This window comes from Gopherus flavomarginatus, chromosome 5 (genome assembly GCF_025201925.1).
Source record: "Gopherus flavomarginatus isolate rGopFla2 chromosome 5, rGopFla2.mat.asm, whole genome shotgun sequence".
Taxonomy (NCBI): Eukaryota; Metazoa; Chordata; order Testudines; family Testudinidae; genus Gopherus; species Gopherus flavomarginatus.
Window position 1 is genome coordinate 56,483,245 of NC_066621.1, and position 22,055 is coordinate 56,505,299.

Consider the following 22,055-nt stretch of genomic DNA (forward strand, 5'->3'; position numbering starts at 1 on the left):
AATTCACAAAGAAGATCATTGAAAAAATAAACTTTCCTTAGCAAAGAACTTGGGTTCTGTACACACCAGGTAGCCCCTCAAATAAGTTCCCTCCTGCCAAGAGAATCTATTTAGTTTTGGAATTGGAGGGAAAGATTTCATAATGCTGGTTTTTCTCAACACTTGTCTACCCGCCTAGTCTTGGAACTGTTGTATCGTGCTATTTTGAACAATGTTACTTCAGGAAATACCTCAGCTGAGAGCAATATTTATGTGATCAATATCATTATCAGCAGGTCAACATATATTATAGAGACAAACACACACCCTTATAGACATTACTCTCAAAGTTACAAGGTCCAGGGTAGTGATGTAATTCTAGTGATATCATCTCAAATCCAATATCTGACATACCTGCAGTCAGGTCAGTATTTTGGTGGGATTTGTTAGGAGACAAACTAGTAATAGGAATTACCTCTTCATCCCTAGTAATCCCACTGCCAAACCTCTTGCTTGGGGAGTAAAATTTCTGAAGAGGAAAACCAAAATGAGATGCATTATTTGAGTCTCTCTTTTGATCTTAGGTCCATTTAGTGTTGTTCAAGATTTGCAGTATAAAATGCTGTTAAGTTCACAAATAATACGAAACTAAGTGGTCTAAATGATAGAGTTGAACAGAAGCACTCAACATTTTTCAGAGGGCTGCTGTCTGAAATGAATGGGGTTTTGAATATACAGAGTAGAATGATTTATAATTATCTGAAACATGCTTAAACATTTGGAGTGCTCCAATAACGTTGAATCACTCCACCATATTTATACTTGAATAGTCTTCAACATAACTTCCGAATCAAAGACTTTTGAAATATTTCAATCACTAAATTTTAAGTGATTGAGAGTTTGAGGGCATAACCAGTGTAAAATATGTAACATAAAAATTATTAGTATTATAAATTTCATGAAGTAGTTATATTAACATAGAACTGATCAAGATTTAAGATACAACATACTATAGGATAACTTTCTGTAATAATATCACTGTGAAAGTAAGCAAATGTAACCATTTCAGTTCAAGAAATAACGATGAGACAGAAAGGATGGATACTTCTGTGATTAAGACACTGCATTGGGATTCAAAAGATCTAAGTTTAGTTCCTGGGTCTTCCACAGACTTTCTATGTAATCTTACGTTAACTTACTTAATCTCTCTCTCTGTCCTACTCCATGAATAGTCTCATTGATTGAAACAAGATTGCGCTGGGTAAGGTACTACTCAGTGTGGTGTGGCCAAACCTACTCCTAAATGATCACCAAGGGAAAGGCATATGGGACATGTTAACAGTCTACAACATTTGAAGGGCATGAGTACCAAATATGAACAGGATGGCGTGAGGGGATAAGATGGAATAACTAGCAACCATGGGATGACACAAGTAAAGGGAAAATTAAGTCTTAATATAAGAAAAATTCCTTGACATTGAGAACTACAACTTTGTGAGGCTTACAATTTTATGTATCCCAAAAGAAAAGATGGTCTCATTTTTAAAAGGAAATTACATTCAGTGGAATTTGCCCCGATGTGCAAGTGGTTCCCAGTAAGATAAGAGGACTGTTAAACCTCAACTGGTGTACTGGCTTGTAGTGGAAATCTCTTGAGAAGTTTACAACTAGGCTAGACTAGAGAACACACTGTGGAGAAGAATCCTGAACTGGGCCAATGCACTCTCAAGCATGAGAGAAGGAGCAGAGGGGCTTTGCAGCAGCTGAAATCTATAGAAAGAATTGTCTGAATCATCCAGGAATCCTTCTGGGGACTTCCTGGCAACCCATAGTGCACCACACTCGAAGGGAGTATAGCATAGTCCCTGCACTGTTTTGGGTAGGTCTGTTCACCAGTATGAAAATAAAGGGAAAGTCCTTCTCTGCTGCCTTTCACTCACCCATGGAGGTGTGGGGCAGGATAGAAGGGACATAACAAGAACTACGTTCCCCAATGGGAAGGAGATAAGAAATAGTAAACATCTTTGCTTTATTAGAGTGCTGTCCAGAATCTGGTTTATTGTGAAATGGGAGCAAATTTTCAATAATCATAATGATTCTTTGCCATATTTAAAGAAACTGATGGAGATACCACATCAGCGTTGGAGGAAGGACAGATTCTTTTTAATATCTTCATCATTACCTGTTTTTTCTTCAGACTTTTTGCATTCACTAACTACTAATGAAATGTCAATTAATTCAGATTAGTGAATTAGTTCTGCTTGCAGTTGAGCTCTGACCCCACCATCAATGCTCCGTGGCCAAGTCACTTTGAATACTGTGGCTAGAGGTCCATCATATGGGATAGTAACTGGGATTAATGCTGGGCTAGATAACTATTGTAATCTTAACAAAAGGCTCTGACTCTGCAACATGGATTGCAAATGGAACTGAGTGAAATTTGGAAAGTGATCGATCCATCTGGTCATGATTATTCTTTTCTTGAGCCTGCCCACAGAGAGTCACTAAACATGTTTTCTGTTTTCAGTTTCTCACACGATATTTAATGTTCTTGTTAGATGGATCCACAATATTTTTCTTTCCAACAATACTCCTAAATATAATTCATATTTACTTATTCAAATATATCCAATTTCTGCATTATACAGACAACATGCACTGAAAGAGCAATCAACATTGTGATTTGTAAAATCCTGTATGGTCGGGGGGGAATGAAATGGGTTTTGGGTCAGGCCCAATGTGAGTAAGGAGAGTCAGAATCTATCCCTTAGCATTTCAGGGCCTGACTGTGACTCCTCATGTACAATGGTGATCTGTTATTAACCTCAGCAGTCCCATTAACTTCAGTGGGACTGCTTACGTTAGTTATTGCTCACCAGTGTGGAGGAAGTGAAGTAAGGATGAGTCACAATCTGACGCTTAAGCATTTCTTTACAGTCACGAATTAACATATTTTTTAAATAAAGTTTTGGGGGATAATCTTGCCTAAGAAAGGGGAAGAGTTAAGGGCTTGTCATTAGAACATCTACAATGACTCAGAATTTCCCAGTTTCTGCCAGTTTTAATCTCAGTGTTATGTTCCATTAATGAGATGCATTATTTTTAATTGAATTTTATCTTTTAGATTCCATGAAGGGATGAAGAATTTATTTTTCATGCTTTCATTTGGATGAGAACCAATCTTACTGTATGAAAGCACTGAATGAGTTGTGCAAAATAGGACCACCCAACATTTGTCTATATTAATTTGGCAGTCAGTTTTATATTCCTCTGCTATAGGTCTGTTAGGAAATTTATACCGAATACATGGGTGGAGTGGGATAGAATCCTTCCTGTTTGCTTAATCACATCCAGGGTTGAGCGATGATCTGCTTTGTCTGGTTCTCTCCATTACTCTTGCTAAAATTAACTCAAATCTGACATTATAGCATACGTTCAATATTATGTAAGTAGTCTGTTCTATATTTGGCTTATTCAGTCATAAATCCTGGCATGCCCTCCTAAATAAAAAAAGAGAGAAGAGAAGTAGAATTGTGATAAAACTTTCTCATACAAAGTGAAACTGGCAGAAGACTTTCTGCCTGGCTTGTAAAGGAGCTAAAATAATCCTCTTTCTTAGATGAAGGCTTGTGAACTTTAGTGAAAGATCATCTTTGCAAGTGAATATGCTTCTATATTTTGCAGAAAGAAAATTTCTTCAATGCATCAGAGAAAGGAGTTTAAAGTCAAAGAGTAATTTATGCTCATGTGGGCCCCAATCCAGAAAAGTATAGGTGTAACTGTAGACTTATGAGTATGTAACAGCCAACACACAAGGGAATGAACCAGGATCTTCAGAGCTAGAAGCATGACTCTTTTACAGCTGGAGCAGAAACTAGAGAGCCAGATGCTGTAACAGACTCACGTCCTCTGTGGAATGGACAGAGGTGGACACATGGCACATGCTCAACAGTGGATTACATATGTCCTCTGGCCAGAGAAAGTTTGCCCCAAGCATCTGAGGTCCATAGAAATCTGAACCCCAGGTGAGCCCCCACTTATGTGATGGCTGTCATCTTGGTTGACAGAAGAGATTGAACTAGAGTCCTCCAGAGCTGCCTCTGTGGATCAGGAACACTGATCAGGGTCTTATAAGTAGTCAGTTTGAAGTAGTCCCAATCAAAGAGACTACTCACATGCTGAAGAGATTTGTGAGACCAGAACTTTATACATTTTGCAAGCATCCATACCCACTCCACCCCATCCCAACAGCCTGGTGTTGTAGACCTGGAAGGGCTAAATCTAAAATAAAAATGTGAAAAGAGCAGTGACTTTCTGTGCAATAACTTACACCACCCTGTACTTCTGTGGATTCTTGTCATCCTACAGCTTAGTGGCATTACCCAAACCATCTCTTCAACTGATAAATTGCCAGGGATAAAGTTCTATTTCAAATTTCAAAAGCCACTACAGCATCAATGAGCCAGAACAAACTACTTGTTTAATTAGAAAATTAATTCCTGTTGTGTTTATATGCTAATTACAATAATTATTAAAATAGGGCTCAGTATATACAAAAATACTCAAAGTTCACAGAGTCATGTGATTGTTAACTACCAAGGTGGGGTGTTTAGATGTTGCTTGTAATTATTAGAATTGGGAGCCCTGGCTGTTGGGAGTCTGAAAGGACAGGAAACAGGAAGGAGGGGGGAGGAGTTGAGGAGGCAGAGTGAGAGTTACAGACGTTGCAGCAGCAGCTTGGTAAAGAGGTTTCCACTTTAAAAATAAAGTCCTGTTGAAGTTTGTTAGTACCTTACCTGGTTAATACAACATTTTGGTGACGAGGATGGATCTTCTGCCTCTGAACCCACCTGCACCCTTTCTGCAAAGTCCAGGTGAGCCTCCAATTGCTTTTACTGCCAGGATCCATATGTTTGAGAATTATCTGCTTGCAATCAGTGCTACAGAGATTTCATAGAATCATAGAATATCAGGGTTGGAAGGGACCTCAGGAGGTCATCTAGTCCAACCCCCTGTTCAAAGCAAGACCAATTCCCAACTAAATCATGCCAGCCAGGGCTTTGTCAAGCCTGACCTTAAAAATCTCTAAGCAAGGAGATTCCACCACCTCCCTAAGTAACCCATTCCAGTGCTTCGCCACCCTCCTAGTGAAAAAGTTTTTCCTAATATCCAACCTAAACCTCCCCCACTGCAACTTGAAACCATTACTCCTTGTTCTGTCATCAGGTACCACTGAGAACAGTCTAGATCAATCCTCTTTGGAACCCCCTTTCAGATAGTTGAAAGCAGCTATCAAATCCCCCCTCATTCTTCTCTTCTGCAGACTAAACTATCCCAGTTCACTCAGCCTCTCCTCATAGGTCATGTGCTCCAGCCCCTGCTGGACTCTTTCCAATTTTTCCACATCCTTCTTGTAGTGTGGGGCCCAAAACTGGACACAGTACTCCAGATGAGGCCTCACCAACGTCGAAGAGAGGGGAATGATCACGTCCCTTGATCTGCTAGCAATGCCCCTACTTATACAGCCCAAAATGCCATTAGCCTTGTTGGCAACAAGGGCACACTGTTGAATCATATCCAGCTTTTCATCCACTGTAACCCCTTGGTCCTCTTCTGCAGAACTGCTTCCCAGCCATTCAGTCCCTAGTCTGTAACAGGAATGGTATTCTTCCGTCCTAAGTGCAGGACTCTCCACTTGTCCTTGTTGAACCTCATCAGGTTTCTTTTGGCCCAATCCTCTAATTTGTCTAGGTTCCTCTGTATCCTATCCCTACCCTCCAGAGTATCTACCACTCCTCCCAGTTTAGTGTCATCTGCAAACTTGCTTAGAGTGCAGTCCGCGCCATCCTCCAGATCATTAATGAAGATATTGAACAAAACCGGTCCTGAAGTAAGAAAGCATGCTCTGCTAATCCACTGCCTTGGAGCAGAAGGGCAGTGTATATTTGACACTTTTCCCCTTGCGGATGATAAATATGAGATTGCCCTCACTGCATTAAAGAACTTTTATGTGCCAAAAGTGAATGTAGTAGCTAATCGCTACAGATTTTGCTAGCGTGAGCAGAAAACAAGGAAGACTATAATGCAGTATATTGCTTCCCTGAGGAGTCTGATTGTAGCTTGTGACTTTGAGAATATGGTAGATGAGATGATTAGAGACCAGCTCATTGAAAAAATAACCATGCTTCATGTAAGAGAACACTTACTTCTAGAACCACAACTTACACTAGAAAAAGCAATAATCATTGCTACTCAGATTGAGTCAGCTACAGCTGAAGCCAAAATAATGAGCAGGGATACAGGAGGCACAGTCCAGGCTGTGACTCCTTTGCAGAAAAGTTCACTATCGCTGCAGACAAACAATTGTGGGAGGAAAACTAATGAAAAGCCACTGAATCAGCAAATTCAAAATACAGTAAAAGCATGCTTTCGCTGTGGATCCACACAACACCTTGCAAGCTACACAGGATGTCCAGCAAAAGTAGCTCAGTGCAATTATTGCAGAAAGGTTGGGCATTTTGCTAAAGTATGTCGCAGTAGCCAATTCAATCAACACAGTCCCCTTACACTAGAGACCTGTCAGAGAGATCCAGAAAGTAGGCAGCACTAGCTGACAATGGCATATCACCAAGGTAGCTAGGAATGTGCTGACTTATGAAGCATCACCTGTCATCCTTTGGAAGTAAGTCCTTGAAGCTCTTGGGACCTTATTGGCCCAGGAAGGTATAACTGACACTTCCTTGTACAAGCACCAGTGCATCTGAGATGGCAGAAAATTTCAATGGAGAGCCCTTCCCCTCAGTGACTACATCCAGAAATCATGAAATCTCTTGACCTGGGAACTGAAATTCCCAAGATTGTCTTCAAGATGGCAGGATAAAGATCTGCTAATCTCTCTCTCCAAAATTTTAACAAATAATTAGCAGACTATAAACACGTCATTGGATAATATAGAGGGGTAGCTATATAACTTGCTGAACAGAAAGAGTTGTTTATAAAAGGCTAACAAAACCACAGGTAATCAGATTTTTTGATGTAGTGACAGTCATCCAGAATCTATATTTATATATCCTTATATCAAATTATTCCATAGCCATAATTATCTCCTAATTACATAGTTATAGCTGAACAGAACTGAGTCAAAGCCACAGATAATTGCTCCTTTCCTTGGTCAATGATGTTTAAGTAACCAGTTTCATATCATACAAAAACCACAATGAGATTTTCATATGCCAAGGTTCACACTGCCATATACCAAAGCACAGTAGCAAGAGACCAACCAGTGGCTTATTCTGACCTACATAATAAAGTAAGGCATTGTTAGTGTGCAACTTTTATGAAATGATACACACACACACACACACACACAATTACATCTGAATGGCTGAATAGATCGTTCAGATTATGGCCTGATTCTATCATATGGAACCAGTGGAAAAATCGTGGAAAAATGTTTGCCCTCATTGCTTGGAAATGGAAATATTTTGCATTTTTGTAACTACAATATGACATACGATAGTGTAATATAATGGCCCGGAGGGTCCAATTTTAGTAAGCGCAGACTGTCAGGAATGAAACTGAGCATGTAACAGCCTGTTTCATATTTGTTGATGGGGCAGATGATCCTTCCAGAAGTGTCATTTACCCCATGCTGTCTAGCCCTATTGCTTGAGAAACTTCAAATATGTGGATTTTCCAATGTGGGTGCAGTGTGCATTTATGAATGGCTATAAATACATCTATTATGGCATGCATCCGACGAAGTGGGTATTCACCCACGAAAGCTCATACTCCAATACATCTGTTAGTCTATAAGGTGCCACAGGACTCTTCACTTCTATTATGGAGGGGCACTGGCGGCTGCTGCTCCATAGATAATGCTGAAGCTAGCATCCCCTTTTCCCGTTATCCATGGCTATGGTTGGAGCTAAATTTACAAAGCCATTTTCACACAACATTTACAAATAAAATAACATTTACAAATATTATAAATAAGAACTTACCTTCTGCTTGTGAAGGAGTAAGCATGAAAGGGGGTGGGATATCAGGGAAAATATAGAGGGCAGAAGTCTGGGAGAAGGTAGGTAGTGGACACTTGGAGAGGGAAGCAGGGGTCCCAAGAGTAATAATCTGAATTTAAAATAAATCCACTCCCATTATGAAACCTGCAAAATGCTCCTATCAAACACATTTCATAACATCAGACAAATCAATCATTCCAGTTCTATTCCTAACAGTACCTAACGCATCACATTATAATAAAATTTATAGAACTCCTCCACACTGTAACTTAACATATCCTGGGACTATATTCCTTTTGAAATCTTCACTACACCTCTATTTCACAATACTACCCAACACTAGCCACTGGCAGCCCCAATGCCCCATCTCACTCCCACCAAAAAATTACACTTTCTTACACTTTTAAGAAAAACCCATACATTGAAACATCTGGATTCATGGATTCAGTCAGCTGCACATTGCCATGTGTTATCGTTCATTGTTGTCACCCTGCTCTAGTTATACTACCCACCCAGATGTAATTTTGTTCCCTTGATTTGTTCTGTAATGGAAATATTCTGATGACTGTTGTGATGGACCCAGGCCAGTGCGGTACAAGAGTCTGGTCCTATTGGTATTCGGGGGGGTGGAGCCTAAGGGGAGGACCAACAGGTCTGGGATACCAAGTAATTACGGGGAACAACTAATGAAAAAACAGGATCGGGAGTGAGGTCATAGGGCTAAAAGAAGGGAACCTGATGGGGACACCGAGCAGAGAACCCCGGATAACGCCCACTGCTCCTCGAAGGCGTCAAGGGAGCCAGTGGACGCCACCCAGAGGAACTCTGCCCGGACACATGAACAGATGGAGGAACGGAAATAGGCCCTACAGTTGCAGGAAATCCTGTCGGCCAACCTCCTCTCCCTGGTGTTGTAGATGGCTAGTTTGGCCAGGGCTAAGAGGAGGTTGATAAGGAGATCCCGTGACTTCATGGGGCCACGGATGGGGGTGTAGATAAAAAGGTGAGGGGAAAAGTGCAACCAAAAATGCAATAAGATATTCAAGAGGAGCCGGAACAGGGACTGCAACCTGGCGCACTCCAAATAAATGTGCGCCAAGGTCTCCTTCTCGCCATAGAAAGGGCAAGTGTTAGGGACAGGGGTGAACCGCTTCAAGTACATGCCCATGCTTGCGGCCCCGTGAAGGAGCCATCAACTGACATCCCCGGTGGGCCTCGGGACCAGGGCAGAGTACAAGCTGGCCCACCGGGAATTCTCACCCTCGAGAGGTGGCAGGAGGTCCCACCATTTGGTATCGAGGCGGGACGCGAGGGTGAGGTAGTGAAGGGTGTGGAGCACGAGCATGTACAGATGTTTCCGTGGCGCGGCCTGGAACAGAACTGGCTGCAGATCGTGCAGCTGGCTTGCAGTGAAAGGGTGAGGGGGCCGATTGGGTCCACGGGGCAGGGGCCTGATAAAAATGTCCACGGGACCTGGGGTGGAGGGTGGGAGGGGCATGCCCTCTCGCAGGACCCGGTCGAGGTAAGCCTGAGCAGCAGGCAGTAAAGCGGCCTTCACCTTCTGAAGTACGCGCTGGGGAGTAAGAGGTCTGGAGAGCGCCATGCGCTGAGCGAGCGTCAGGGGATCCAGCCAGTCTCCCCGGTCGTAGCCCAGGAGGTCTCTGACCCTGGTGACTCCTGCCAAGACCAGCCTCTGGCGCACCGCGGGGGACTCTGTCATCTGCACACGAAGCTGGGGATTGTGTAGCAGGGGCTCCGCGAAGAGGTCGGCCCCCACGGTGGCCGCCATGGACCTGGTCGTTGAAAAGAGCTTCCAGGTCCGGAGGAGGTCTTGGTAGAAGACTGGCAGCCCGGAGAGGTCTCGCGGAAGACCTGTCAGATGGAGGTAAAAGAGCTGCCGGTCGTATCGGAGCTCTCGGAAGTGGCAGAGGAAGGCATGCGCCAATCGCTTCACGCTGGACAACTGCACCATACAGGAGCCTCTGTAGGGCCTGGAGGTGGAAGACATGGACCTGAGTGCGTAAGCACTTCAGGCCCTGCCCCCCCTCCTCCAGGGGCAGGTGGAGGACCCCTGCAGAGACCCAGTGCATCCCTGGCCAAAAGAACTCCAGAATCGCCATCCGGAGGTTGGCCAGGAAATCCGGGGCCGGGACCAGGGTGTTGAGCCGGTACCAGAGCATGGACAGGACCAGTTGATTAAGCACCAGTGCCCTCCCCCGAAGGGAGAGGCACCGGAGTAGTCCTGTCCATTTGCGGAGCCACTCCATCACCCTGCCCTCCAAACCGTGCCAGTTCTCCGGGAGAGGCAGATGCGTGGCAGAAAGGTAAACGCCGAGATAGAGCAGCGGCCCAGCGCTCCACCGGATGGTCTGAAGCGTGGGTGGGAAGGAGCTCGCCTGCCACCCGTCCCCGACCACCAGGCCAGAGCTCTTGACTCAGTTGACCCGGGCGGAGTAGGCCGCCGAGTACACAACCTGGCAAGCCTCCACCCGCGCCAAGTTGCCCGGGTCCTGGACCACGAAGAGCACATCGTCAGCGTACGCCAACAGGACCAGCCACAGCTCCGGCTTCCTAAGCACCAACCCCATCAACCTCTTGCGGAGGAGACAGAGGAAGGGCTCGATCCCCAGAGCATACAGCTGGCCTGAGAGGGGGCACCCCTGCCGCACTCCCCGCCCAAAGCTGACCGGCTCCGTCAGGGTCCAGTTGAGCCTGACCAGACATTCCGCAGAAGCGTACAGCACCTGGAGAAAACCCACAAACTGGGGTCCGAAGCCGAACGCTCGCAGAGTGCTCAGGAGGTACCTGTGATCCACCCTGTCGAACGCCTTCTCCTGATCCAGGGACAAGAGGGCGAATGACAGATCAGCCCTACACCCTAATTCCAGAAGGTCCCGGACCAGATACAAGTTATCAAAGATGGTGCAGCCCGGGACGGTGTAGGTCTGGTCTGGATGGACCATGTCCACCAGCACGGACCCTAGCCGCATCGAGATGGCCTTCACAACGATTTTGTAGTCCGTGCTGAGGAGCGAGACTGGACGCCAATTCCGTAAGTCGCGGAGGTCCCTCCTCTTCGGCAATAAGGCGAGCACGGTTCGCCTGCACGAGAAAGGGAGGACCCCGCTCCGCAAAGACTCGGCCCTGACGGTGACCAGGTCTGGACCGAGGACATCCCAGAACACGCGGTAGAACTCCACAGTCAGCCCGTCCAAGCCCGGAGATTTATTGGTGGGCATGCAAAGGAAGGCTTCCGAGAACTCGGCCAGAGTGAGAGGCAGCTCTAGCCGGTCCCGGTCGCCCATGCTGACCGTCGGGAGTCCATCCCAGAGCACTCTGCAAGCGTTAGAATCGGTCGGATCTGGGGAGAAAAGAGTCATGTAGAAGGCCCTGGCCCTCTCGCACATCTCCGCCGAATCCGTGAAGGGGTTGCCATTCTCTGCCAGGAGGCAGGTGATGTGCTTTTCGGCCCCCCTCCTTTCCTCCAGGGCGTAGAAGAAGCGGGAGCCGCGATCCATCTCCCGAAGGAGGTGGATGCGGGATCGAACAAAAGCACCCCGGGCCCGATGGTCTTCAAGGGCCCGGAGCTCCTCCCGCTTCTCCCGGCACGCTCTGCAGAGGGATGGATCCTCGGGGCTGGCAGCCAGTCGCCTCTCCAGCTCCAAGACCTCCCGCTCCAACTGCCCTATCGCCGCATCCCTCCGTCGGCTGGTGCCCCAGGTGTAGTCATGGCAGAAGAGCCGGGCGCGCACCTTCCCCAGATCCCATCACCGCCGCGCCGAGGAAAAGGTGCTCCTCTGCTCTCGCTAGGCCAGCCAGAACTCCCGGAAGGACGCCACGAAGCCTGCATCCTCCAGCAAGCTATTATTAAAGTGCCAATAGGCCGGCCCTGGCCCCGGCCTCTCCACGCAGAGAGAGGCCGTCACGGTGGCAAGGTGGTGATCCGAAAAGGGGGCCGGCCGAATACTGGAGGAATGGGCCCGTGAAAGGTGGAAACGCGACAGGTAAATACGGTTCAGCCGGGAGTGGCATGACTGATGGGCCTCCAGCCGGACGAAGGTGAACTTCGAGACATCATCCGGGTGGTGGTCGCGCCAGATGTCCACCAGGGAGTGGTGTTCGACTATCTCCCGGAAGACATCCGCGGCGGCCGGGCACTGCTTGGTCCCTGAGCAGTCCTGTTCCTGGAGGGTGGTGTTAAAGTCCCCTCCCAGGACCAGGCACTCACGAGGATCCAGGGAGCCGAGGAAGGCGGATGCCTACTGATAAAAACGCAACCTCTCCGGGCACGATGTCGGGGCATAAACGTTGATGAGATTAACCACAAGCCCCTCCATGCGGACCTGGCGGTGCAGCAGGCGACCTGGCACAACCTCGGCGACCCCCAGCACCTCGGGCCTTAGGTCGGGGGAGAACAGGGTCGCCACTCCAGCCACGCAGACTGAGAAGTGGCTAAAGTAGGCCCCGTCCCCCCACTCCAGCCGCCAGCTAGCTTCAGCGGCCGGATCCGTATGGGTCTCCTGCAGGAAAACTACAGAGTACCCCGCCTCCCGGAGGAAGGAGAGCACCTGGCTCCTGCGGAGACCCATCCTACAGCCCAGGGTGTTTAAAGTGGCAAAGATGATCAGCGCCATGAGGAGGGCTGGGGGGGATCCTCGCTGGCAGACAAGCCCACGGCCTCTGGCAGGCTGCGCAGAAATCCGTGACCTACTCCGTAGGTGAGTAAGGAGTCACGGAAGACACGGACCCGCCGGTAGGCCGCGGCGGCCTGCTTCCCGGTCCTCCTACCCTCCCCCATGAGGGCCCTCGCTGCCCGGAGGACCTGATGGAAATCCCCCCACTGCTGGAGCGCAAGATGGACTTTGTTACGGGAGCCACGGACATCCTCAAGGAACTCCCGCAGCTCCTCCCTCAGTGCATGGGGGGGCGGGGTCACTGATCGATGTCTGTCCCCCAGTGGGGCCCCCGTTACAGCCCCGTGGCCCACCGAGGCTGGCAGGCAGGGGGCAGACCCCTGATGTGGCAGCAGATGGGCCGAAGCCACGCGACCCGCCCCGCTCCCAGATTCAAGAAGGGGTGGTGGAAGGAGAACAGTAGCCCCTGGGGGGTCGGGACAAGAAAAAACTAGTGAAGCCGCTCCCTGGGGGGTAGTTCCAGGGGCGGCACTGGCATCACAGGAGGTGGGGGGGACAAGGACAGGGCTAACGGGAGTAGGGCGGGGATCAGGGAGAGAAGTCAGGAAGGAGGTAGAGGCAGGATCTGGAGCCTCTAAATTTGAGCGGCCGGATGGTGGCTCCTCCTGGCCAGGCTCAGGGATCCAGAAAGTGGGAAGGGGACCCCTAACGATGCCAGGCTCAGCCACTGTGGCACTTGCAGCAGCCTCGGCATCCAGAGATAGATGTTGGTCAATGGGGTACCTGCTGAGGAAGGATGGTGGTCCCCCACACCCAAGAGGGACACCCCCTGGGAACCGGTGTCTCTGGCAGTGCTCTGGCCGTCGCCCCAAGGGGCTCGGCGGCCGTCAACAGGGTGAACAGGGTGCCACCCGCAGCCGGGTTGATGGAAGATTCCAGGGGACCCTCAGAGGTGGGAGCAGAAGCAGTGGTTAGGGGAAGGGAACTCGGGGACAGGGGGGCTGAGGTGAGGTCGCCCAGATAGAGACCCGCCAGCAGAGGGTCATCCTCCCCCTGCGTGACTGGGGTCAGACCCAGGGCCTTGATCTCCTCGTAGATGGAAGGGATGGTAGATCGGCCACTACCCCAGGGCCCTCCCCGCCAACACTCGAGGCGATACCCACCGTGGCGCTCGCAGAGGCGTCGAGTGGGAAGGGTGTGAGAGAGGCTCCCTCGGGGGCTTCCACAGGAAGGGACCCCGAAGGAGGGACGGTGTTACCTTTCGGTGCTGCCACGGCATCCCCAGCTGGCACCACAAAACGGGAGTCATCAGGGGGCAAGGAGGAAGACTCGTCATCGGTGCCCCCCTTCCTGCTCTTCTAGGGGGCCTCCGAATCCAAAGGAAGTAAGGAAACTCGAGCCTTCTGCTTGCCCCACTTCCCCTGCACTAAGGACCAGCCCTCCATGGCATCTGTCATAAACAGATAGCTAAGGGTTAATGTCTCTTTCACCTGAAGCACCTGACCAGAGGACCAATCAGGAAACCGGATTTTTTCAACTTTAGGTGGAGGGAAGGTTGTGTCTGAGTCTTTGTTTTCTGTCTGCCTGCTTTCTCTGAGCTTTGGAGAAGTAGTTTCTGCTTTCTAATCTTCTGTTTCCAAGTTGTAAGGACAAAGATCAAATAGTGAGTTATATGATTTCTTTTCTTTGGTATTTACATGTCTATAGTTGCTGGAGTGCTTTGATTTGTATTCTTTTTGAATAAGGCTGTTTATTCAATATTCTTTTAAGCAATTGACCCTGTATTTGTTACCTTAATACAGAGAGACCATTTGTATGTATTTTTCTTTCTTTTTTATATAAAGCTTTCTTTTTAAAACCTGTTAAAGTTTTCTTTACTGGGAAATTTCAGGGAAATTGAGTCTGTACTCACCAGGGAATTGGTGGGAGGAAGAAATCAGGGGGAGATCTGTGTGTGTTGGATTTGCTAGCCTGATTTTGCTTTCCCTCTGGGTGAAGAGGAAAGTGCTTTTGTTTCCAGGACTGGGAACGGAGAGGGGGAGTCACTCTGTTTGGATTCACAGAGCTTGTGTCTGTGTACCTCTCCAGGAGCACCTGGAGGGGGGAAGGGAAAAAGGATTATTTCCCTTTGTTGTGAGACTCAAGGGATTTGGGTCTTGGGGTCCCCAGGGAAGGTGTTTCAGGGGGACCAGAGTGCCCCAAAACACTCTAATTTTTTGGGTGGTGGCAACAAGTACCAGGTCCAAGCTGGTAAACCAAGCTTGGAGGTTTTCATGCTAACCCCCATATTTTGGACGCTAAGGTCCAAATCTGGGACTAAGGTTTGACAGCATCATCCGGGGGTTGGCTAAAAGGGTTCGGGTCGGGGGGCAAGGGCAATGGCTCAGGGACTTGGGGAGGCAGTGGTGGGACAGCAGAAGCGAGGTAGGACGCCCCCTTGGACGAGCCCTCTCCCACGTCCGGCGGTATCTCCGCCACACCCTCCTCCACAGTGGTGGACCGAGAAAGAGGAGGAGGGGCAGCTTCAGGTGCCGGGCAGCCAGAGGTACCGGCGATGACAGGGCCGGCGCCCTGCTGGGGCTCGGCGGTCCCGGACGCTCCTCTATGCTGGGCCTGGGGCAGTCCCTCCGAACGTGCCCCATCGCCCGGCAGAGGTAGCACCGGGCCTCCCCTGTTTAATAATGCACCCGGTAGTGGGCACCCTGGTAGGGAACTAGAAAGGACCCCTCGAGCGCCTCTCCGCCACATGCCGCCGGCGGCAGTTGAAGCTGCACTTGCTGGCGGAACGAGAGAACATGACGGAGGGCGGGGTCTTTGCAGCCCAAGGGGAGAGGGCTGATGATGGTTATAAGGCATCCCAGGGCAGAAAGCACAGGCAGCAGGGTGGCATTGGGCAGGAAGGGAGGAACGGAGGTCAGGATTAAGCGGACCTCCAGGTCTTCCAATGGCTCCAGGGGGACGAACACGCCCCCCACAGCCAGGCCTGTCTCTACCGCCTCTATGCCACGAAGAAGACCACCTTCCCATACATTTTGGAGGCCGCCACGATGGCCGTGGGCCCCACCACCCTCGCCAATGACCACACATAGGTCTCCACATGGGGCGAGGCGGGCACCAGGAGGCAACGGACGCCGTGCTTCCTGGTCAAAGTGGGAAAGGGGCCCCGGCCACTGTAGATGGTAGCGGAAGCAGCGGTCAGAGGAGCGGCGGCAGGTGGTGGGGCCGCCGCCACCTGGGCGTACGCCCTGGGGGCCGGGGGAGGGACACCTGCAGATCTGGTGGAGGGAATAGCAGGGAGGGATGACGCGGCCGGTAGTGGGGCCACGGCAGCGGGGGGCAGTCTCCGCCATGGAGGTCCTGGCCTTTCTAGCCGGGCCCTTATCCTTCTTCCCACCCCGACCCTTCCCACCGGCTAGGGGGGCTCCCCCCGAATCAGAAGGGGCAAGGGATGTGGCAGCAATGGAGGTCTCCCTGGTACTCGCCGCTGCCAGTGCCCCAGAAGGGGCGGTGGTAGGTGGATCTGCAGCGGTGGATGAGGTAGAGGCTTGGGCAGGGGACACGGGGGCAGGTGGAGGAGGGGTTGGGGGAGCATCGTGAGGGGTCTCCCCTGCCGCGTCCCCCGCCATAACGAGAGTGGGGAGGGGGACAAACAGCGAGGGGAGGGGAAGGAAAGGAGGTGGCCACCCCTCCCCACTAGGCTGCAGGCAGGGGAGGAGAGCGTCAGAAAGGGAAGGCTAAAGGGGCATGGGGAGCAACCAAGGACCTAAGGGTGGGAGGGTTTCAGGGCACCAATGCAGAGGGGAGTTCCGGCTGCTCTAGTTGCACTAGGGGATCAGGGGGGACAATGGCAGAGGGGGTTGCAGTGAACAAGGGGAAACCAAATGGGGAAGGGCACAAGCGCCTGGGAAGGGGCGTGGGCACACGAGGGGGGGGACCGATCAGGGCTGGGGGAGCACAGGGTGGAGGGGAAAGGGCGAGCTGGGAATGCGGTAGAGGGACCACGGGGACAGCTGCAGGGCTGGGGCAGGACTATCAGGGCCGCAGAGGGAAATGAGTGGGGCAGACAAATGTGGCAAAGGGGAAGAGGTCAGCCCAGGGGGCGGGGGGGGTGTACTCTCACAGGCACTTGTGCCAAAAAGTCAATGTTTGGCTGCTGCTGCTGCTGCAGGCCCAAATGACGGAAGTGGGCGTGGTGAGCCAGGCAAGCAGCTCAGTCCCAAAGGCAGGAGGCCGAAGCAGAAGGAAAACAGCCAGCAGGGGTGGTGGAGGGGGCAACAATGGTGGTGGGGGCGAAAGGGGACACGGATGGACCGGGGGCAGGCTCCACGCCACACCACAGGTGTCCCAACAGATACAGTCCAAACCCCCACCACAAGAGCACAGTTCGAAAAATACTCAGTCCAGGAATGCCCCCTCCACAGTGGTCTTCACACAGTCTTCAGCAGCGAGCGGTCCTCTTCTCCTTCTTCTCCTCCGGGCACCAACAGCTGCCTAGCAGCAGCCACAGTAGCCCAAGCAGTTCCAGGTGGTGGTGGTCTGGTGTCCAGGCAGGAGGGACCCCGCTCAGATGGTGTCCTCAGCAACAAGAGCTGGGGTCCCTCACTCCCCTCCTCTCTGGAAAGCAGGCCAGCAGCCCCCTCCCCCAAGGGGCTGTAAGTGGAGGAACAGCAGTAACTGAGGTGGGGGGGAACCACTAGCCAGCCAGCAAACAGGCAGCAGAGAAAGGGGTGGGTGGTGGTGTCTAGCCCAGCCAGGGGAGCAGGAACAGCAGCAGGAACAGCAGCAGCAGCAGCAGCGAGGGCCCAGTGCCCAGCAGGAACAGCAGCAGCAGCAGCCCTCTCCCTCCCTCCTCTACAGCAGAGCGGTCCTATTGGCATCCAGCGGGGGTGGGCGGGTGAAGCTCGCCCACTTCTAAAGGACCTCCCCCCAGCCTAAGGGGAGGACCCACAGGTCTGGGACACCAAGTAATTACAGGGGGCAACTAATGAAAAAACAGGATCGGGAGTGAGGTCATAGGGCTAAACGAAGGGAACCTGATGGGGACACCGAGCAGAGAACCCCAGACAACACCCACTGCTCCTCGAAGGCGTCAAGGGAGCCAGTGGACGCCGCCCAGAGGAACTCTGCCCGGATGCGTGAGCAGACGGAAGAACGGAAATATGCCCTACAGTCGCAGGAAATCCCGTCGGCCAACCTCCTCTCCCTGGTGTTGTAGATGGCCAGTTTGGCCAGGGCCAAGAGGAGGTTGAGAAGGAGATCCCGCGACTTTGTGGAGCCTCGGATGGGGAGCCTGTAGATAAAAAGGTGAGGGGAAAAGTGCAACCAAAAACGCAAGAAAATATGCAAGAGGAGCCGGAACAGGGGCTGCAACCTGGCGCACTCCAAATAAATGTGCGCCAAGGTCTCCTTCTCATCACAGAAAGGGCAGGTGCTAGGGACAGAGGTGAACCGCGCCAAGTACACGCCCGTGCTCACGGCCCCGTGAAGGAGCCGCCAACTGATATCCCCGGCGGGCCTCGGGACCAGGGCAGAGTACAAGCTGGCCCACCGGGAATTCTCACCCTCGAGAGGTGGCAGGAGATCCCGCCATTTGGTATCGGGGCGGGACGCGAGGGTGAGGTAGTGAAGGGTATGGAGCACGAGCGTGTACAGATGTTTCCGTGGCGCGATCTGGAACAGAACTGGCTGCAGATCATGCAGTCGGCTGGCAGTGAAAGGGTGAGGGGGCCAATTGGGTCCACGGGGCAGGGGCCCGATAAAAATGTCCACGGGACCTGGGGTGGAGGGTGGGCGGGGCGTGCCCTCCCGCAGGACCCGGTCAAGGTAAGCCTGAGCAGCAGGCAGTAAAGCGGCCTTCACCTCCTGAAGTACGCGCTGGGGAGTACGAGGTCTGGAGAGCCCCATGCGCTGAGCGAGCGTCAGGGGATCCAGCCAGTCTCCCTGGTCTGTAGTCCAGGAGGTCTCTGACCCTGGTGACGCCCGCCAAGACCAGCCTCTGGTGCACCGTGGGGGACTCCGCCACCTGCACACAAAGCTGGGGATTGTGTAGCAGGGGGTCCGCGAAGAGGTCAGCCCCCACGGTGGCCGCCACGGACCTGGTCGTTGAAAAGAGTTTCCAGGTCCGGAGGAGGTCTTGGTAGAAGACCAGCAGCCCAGAGAGGTCTCATGGAAGACCTCTCAGATGGAGGTAAAAGAGCTGCTTGTCGTATCGGAGCCCTCGGAAGCGGCGGAGGAAGGCGTGCGCCAATACGCTCCACGCCGGACTACCCACATCAAACAGGAGCCTCTGCAGGGCCTGGAGGCAGAAGACATGGACCTGAGTGTGTAAGCACGTCAGACCCTGCCCCCCCTCCTCCAGGGGCAGGTGGAGGACCCCTGCAGAGACCCAGCAGCCCCCCCCAAGGGGCTGTAGGTGGAGGAACAGCAGTAACTGAGGTGGGGGAGAACCACTAGCCAGCCAGCAAACAGATAGCAGAGAAAGGGGTGGGTGGTGGTGATGTCTAGCCCAGCCAGAGGAGCAGCAGGAGCAGGAACAGCAGCAGCAGCAGCAGCGAGGGCCTAGTGCCCAGCAGGAACAGCAGCAGCAGCAGCAGCCCTCTCCCTCCTTCCTCTACAGCAGAGCAGTCGAAGGGCGAGCCACTACTGGCCACAGGAGAAGCAGGCTTCTGTTCCCTGAGTGACCAGAGCAGGGGATGCAGTAGAGTAGTCAGGAACCTGCTAGAACCAATTCAGGCAGACAAGCTGATTAGAACACCTGCAGCCAATCAAGGCAGGCTAATCAGGGCACCTGGGTTTAAAAAGGAGCTCACTCCAGTCAGGGAGTGGGGGAGCCAGAGGAGAGGAATTGTGTGAGAGGAGCTGGGAGCAAGAGGCACAAGGAGCTGAGAGTGAGAGGGTGTGCTGCTGGAGGACTAAGGAGTACAAGCATTATCAGACACCAGGAGGAAGGTCCTGTGGTGAGGATAAAGATGGTGTTTGGAGGAGGCCTGACCCGGTGCTCTGTGCTGTGTGGTGATGTGGTTGGCTCCAGCCAGGCAGCATGGCTGCCTGTCCTGGTGCTCTGGGCAGAGCAACTGTAGCACCACCAGCCACCAGTGCTCCAGGCATGGTAAGAGGGCAGGGAGGATTGGATAGAGGGCATAGGAGTTCGGGGTGGTGGTCAGTGTGTGTGTGTGGACAGGGGTTGGGGCAGTCTGAGGAAGAGGAACAGGGGGGTTGAATGGGGACAGGGGTCCTGGGGGGCAGTCAGGAAGGAGAGGGGGGTTGGATGGGACAGTGGGGGGCAGTTGGGGCAGGAGTTCCAGGGATGGGGTAGGGGTCCTGGGGCGGCAGTCAGGAATGAGAGGAGGGGTTGGATGGCGTGGCAGTGGGCAGTTAGGGGCGGGGATTTGGGGGCTGTCAGAGGATGTGTGGGTTGGATTGGGCAAGAGTCCTGGAGGGGGCTGTCAGGGGGTGAGAAACAGGAGGGGTTGGATGGGGGTGGGGCAGGGCCATACCTGGCTGTTTGAGGAGGCACAGTGTCTGCTAACCAGCCCTCCATACAATTTTGGAAACCTGATGCAGCCCTCAGGCCAAAAATTTTGCTCACCCCTGATCTAAGGTCTTGTCTGCACACAAAGTTGTACTGCTTTAGTTACAGTACAACATTCCTAGTGTGGATGTAGTTACCTGTAGGTTTAAAAGTGCTTATACCATATGAGAATGAGAATCTTCATTCCAATGGTATAAATGCATTCAAACTAGGGGGTTGTACATTTTAATTATTTCAGGGAAAAAAACCCCACCACTAACTGCAATAGTTATAGTGGTACCATGGCATCACAAACCAGGCCTACAAAAGTACCTATCAACCCAGCTCATAACCTTATCCCTTTATATTTGGGTGGGTATGAGTTATCGGAGAGATGAAGAGTTAACTCTCTGTCTTTTGGATCCTGTGGGATGGAAAATATAACCAGTCATACATGATCTGTTTACCCATGGTCTCCTGCACTGAATCACAACCAACAGTATAGGAGAAGAGGAGATACCAGGGATGATGATGGTTATAAATGATCTCATGAAAAGATGGTAGGCTTCATAAACCCACCGAGTGGTACCATATTACTAGTCCCGTAACTATTGAAGGCAAAAGCCTAACACTCTAGGCAGATGGAAGTTGAGTGATGATATTTCATATCAACTTCAGTTGAAGTCAAATAGTCAAGGATGGTAAGCAAACATCTTTTATGCATGTGTTATTACTTATGGCCTCTCCTTAGCCATGGTCTCTTTGGCAGATTTCCTATTTTAATTTACAGATGATTCTTGGAGTATTGGATTCCTGTAATACAGTATAGAACACACGTCTCCTTATGTTTGATCTCCCTTTCACCCACATAGCAGAAGTTGGCTGAAAGGAGGATCAAACATTTCTCAACTTTTTTCCCCTCCATTTTCCCTGATGACAATTTCAGCATTAGTACTTTTTGCGGGGCAGCAAATTAGTTAGTGCTAGTGAACACCTGATCTGAATTTGGGAGACTAATTAGCAGAACATTTACAAATAGATTTGAGTAGCACATATTTTCAGTTCATCAACTTAAATATTGAAGTGAACAGTTGAGTGAAATCATATTCAGAGGTAAGGGAATGGAATGCAGGATAAAAATCCCAACCATCTTCAATCATGTATTAATGTTTTACAGTGGGTGCCATTAAAAATGAGTGCTCATCTCAACATGATAGTTCATCTTGGTTTATGTGATATTCTGTACTTGGAATGCAAAATATCAGTTAACTTAGGTATTTCAAGTGGTAAATATCCATGTGTAATGGTATCCAAAGTATATTTGTTTCTGCACAGTTATGCACTGATCATTTTTACTAACTCCTTCGGCTTTTTAATAGACACTGTACTTCCCATTATTTTCTATTCACGGGCTACAGTACTACTCCAGGTGAGTACAAGAGGCAGAATCAGGCCTGAGACAAGAGTTTAACTTCTACAAATATTAACAGGAGTTGTATCTGAGTCCTATAAACAGAATAACCACCCAATACGATTTAGGGAAAGAATTTACAAATGTATCTATATTGTGGTATACAGCTGTCAATAAAAACACGGAGAAAAGCTCACTGGGTTTCCTGTTCTTCTTCCATTGTAAGATTTCCAGTTCTCTTAGTAAACTACTAAATCATGACATTTGGTAGCTTGCTTTCAGCATTTCTTGATGTTTTCTATGAATGATATGACCTTGTTAGAGGAATACATTTTGCTCACATTCTTGCTATTGCCACAGATAGTAAAATATGAAAATGGAAGAGGAAAAAAAGGAACATGGGAAATGTGAATAAAACATAAATTACATCACGTAATAAATCAGAAAACCAAAACTATTACATTTGAATTTCTGGTGGTCCATATGTTTTATATATTATG